This window comes from Salmo trutta, chromosome 15, assembly GCF_901001165.1.
Source record: "Salmo trutta chromosome 15, fSalTru1.1, whole genome shotgun sequence".
Lineage (NCBI taxonomy): Eukaryota > Metazoa > Chordata > Actinopteri > Salmoniformes > Salmonidae > Salmo > Salmo trutta.
The window spans coordinates 8,445,811-8,449,629 of record NC_042971.1 but is presented as its reverse complement, the minus strand read 5'-3'; positions in this window follow the sequence as shown (position 1 = coordinate 8,449,629).

The following is a 3,819-nucleotide window of genomic DNA, read 5'->3' as shown; positions in this document are numbered from 1 at the left end:
ACTGCTTAATCAGGAAGATAGGAACACTGTGCACACTTTTCAGCAAGTTGCAATCATGAAATACAGAAATAAACCGTTTTTCACAAACAAGGTCTAAGTCATGTTTGATGCACTCTGTAAGTACCATTGTGCTGTACTGTTTAATCTCGATGAAAGGAACATTGTTGACACTTTTCAGCAAGTTGCAATCATGAAATACAGAAATAAACCGTTTTTCACAAACAAGGTCTAAGTCATGTTTGATGCACTCTGTAAGTACCGTTTTTGCTGTACTGCTTATTCAGGATGACAGGAACACTGTTGACACTTTTCAGCAAGTTGCAATCATGTAATACAGAAATAAACAGTTTTTCAAAAACAAGGTCACTCTGTTAATTACCATTTTGCTGTACTGTTTAAACTCGATGAAAGGAACATTGTTGACACTTTTCAGCAAGATGCAATCATGTAATACAGAAATAAACCGTTTTTCAAAAACAAGGTCCAAAGTCATGTTTGAGTCACTCTGTAAGTACCATTTTGCTGTACTGTTTAATCTCGATGAAAGGAACATTGTTGACACTTTTCAGCAAGTTGCAATCATGTAACACAGAAATTAACAGTTTTTCAAAAACAAGGTCTACGTCATGTTTGATGCACTCTGTAAGTACCATTTTGCTGTACTGTTTAAACTCGATGAAAGGAACATTGTTGACACTTTTCAGCAAGTTGCAATCATGAAATACAGAAATAAATAGTTTTTCCCAAACAAGGCCTAAATCATGTTTGATGCACTCTGTAAGTACCATTTTTGCTGTACTGCTTAATCAGGAAGATAGGAACACTGTGCACACTTTTCAGCAAGTTGCAATCATGAAATACAGAAATAAACCGTTTTTCACAAACAAGGTCTAAGTCATGTTTGGATGCACTCTGTAAGTACCGTTTTTGCTGTACTGCATATTCAGGATGATAGGAACACTGTTGACACTTTTCAGCAAGTTGCAATCATGAAATACAGAAATAAACAGTTTTTCAAAAACAAGGTCCAAAGTCATGTTTGAGTCACTCTGTAAGTACCATTTTGCTGTACTGTTTAATCTCGATGAAAGGAACATTGTTGACACTTTTCAGCAAGTTGCAATCATGTAACACAGAAATTAACAGTTTTTCAAAAACAAGGTCTAAGTCATGTTTGATGCACTCTGTAAGTACCATTGTGCTGTACTGTTTAATCTCGATGAAAGGAACATTGTTGACACTTTTCAGCAAGTTGCAATCATGAAATACAGAAATAAACCGTTTTTCAAAAACAAGGTCCAAAGTCATGTTTGAGTCACTCTGTAAGTACCATTTTGCTGTATTGTTTAATCTCGATGAAAGGAACATTGTTGACACTTTTCAGCAAGTTGCAATCATGTAATACAGAAATAAACAGTTTTTCAAAAACAAGGTCACTCTGTTAATTACCATTTTGCTGTATTGTTTAAACTCGATGAAAGGAACATTGTTGACACTTTTCAGCAAGTTGCAATCATGAAATACAGAAATAAACAGTTTTTCCCAAACAAGGCCTAAATCATGTTTGATGCACTCTGTAAGTACCATTTTTGCTGTACTGCTTAATCAGGAAGATAGGAACACTGTGCACACTTTTCAGCAAGTTGCAATCATGAAATACAGAAATAAACCGTTTTTCACAAACAAGGTCTAAGTCATGTTTGATGCACTCTGTAAGTACCATTTTGCTGTACTGCTTAATCAGGATGATAGGAACACTGTTGACACTTTTCAGCAAGTTGCAATCATGAAATACAGAAATAAACCGTTTTTCAAAAACAAGGTCCAAAGTCATGTTTGAGTCACTCTGTAAGTACCATTTTGCTGTATTGTTTAATCTCGATGAAAGGAACATTGTTGACACTTTTCAGCAAGTTGCAATCATGTAATACAGAAATAAACAGTTTTTCAAAAACAAGGTCACTCTGTTAATTACCATTTTGCTGTATTGTTTAAACTCGATGAAAGGAACATTGTTGACACTTTTCAGCAAGTTGCAATCATGAAATACAGAAATAAACAGTTTTTCCCAAACAAGGCCTAAATCATGTTTGATGCACTCTGTAAGTACCATTTTTGCTGTACTGCTTAATCAGGAAGATAGGAACACTGTGCACACTTTTCAGCAAGTTGCAATCATGAAATACAGAAATAAACAGTTTTTCCCAAACAAGGCCTAAATCATGTTTGATGCACTCTGTAAGTACCATTTTTGCTGTTCTGCTTAATCAGGAAGATAGGAACACTGTGCACACTTTTCAGCAAGTTGCAATCATGAAATACAGAAATAAACCGTTTTTCACAAACAAGGTCTAAGTCATGTTTGATGCACTCTGTAAGTACCATTGTGCTGTACTGCTTAATCAGGATGATAGGAACACTGTTGACACTTTTCAGCAAGTTGCAATCATGTAATACAGAAATAAACAGTTTTTCAAAAACAAGGTCACTCTGTTAATTACCATTTTGCTGTACTGTTTAAACTCGATGAAAGGAACATTGTTGACACTTTTCAGCAAGTTGCAATCATGAAATACAGAAATAAATAGTTTTTCCCAAACAAGGCCTAAATCCTGTTTGATGCACTCTGTAAGTACCATTTTTGCTGTACTGCTTAATCAGGAAGATAGGAACACTGTGCACACTTTTCAAGCAAGTTGCAATCATGAAATACAGAAATAAACCGTTTTTCACAAACAAGGTCTAAGTCATGTTTGATGCACTCTGTAAGTACCGTTTTTGCTGTACTGCTTATTCAGGATGACAGGAACACTGTTGACACTTTTCAGCAAGTTGCAATCATGTAATACAGAAATAAACAGTTTTTCAAAAACAAGGTCACTCTGTTAATTACCATTTTGCTGTACTGTTTAATCTCGATGAAAGGAACATTGTTGACACTTTTCAGCAAGTTGCAATCATGAAATACAGAAATAAACAGTTTTTCCCAAACAAGGCCTAAATCATGTTTGATGCACTCTGTAAGTACCATTTTGCTGTACTGTTTAATCTCGATGAAAGGAACATTGTTGACACTTTTCAGCAAGTTGCAATCATGAAATACAGAAATAAATAGTTTTTCCCAAACAAGGCCTAAATCATGTTTGATGCACTCTGTAAGTACCATTTTTGCTGTACTGCTTAATCAGGAAGATAGGAACACTGTGCACACTTTTCAGCAAGTTGCAATCATGAAATACAGAAATAAACCGTTTTTCACAAACAAGGTCTAAGTCATGTTTGATGCACTCTGTAAGTACCATTTTGCTGTACTGTTTAATCTCGATGAAAGGAACATTGTTGACACTTTTCAGCAAGTTGCAATCATGAAATACAGAAATAAACCGTTTTTCACAAACAAGGTCTAAGTCATGTTTGATGCACTCTGTAAGTACCGTTTTTGCTGTACTGCTTATTCAGGATGACAGGAACACTGTTGACACTTTTCAGCAAGTTGCAATCATGTAATACAGAAATAAACAGTTTTTCAAAAACAAGGTCACTCTGTTAATTACCATTTTGCTGTACTGTTTAAACTCGATGAAAGGAACATTGTTGACACTTTTCAGCAAGTTGCAATCATGTAATACAGAAATAAACCGTTTTTCAATAATAAGGTCCAAAGTCATGTTTGAGTCACTCTGTAAGTACCATTTTGCTGTACTGTTTAATCTCGATGAAAGGAACATTGTTGACACTTTTCAGCAAGTTGCAATCATGTAACACAGAAATTAACAGTTTTTCAAAAACAAGGTCTACGTCATGTTTGATGCACTCTGT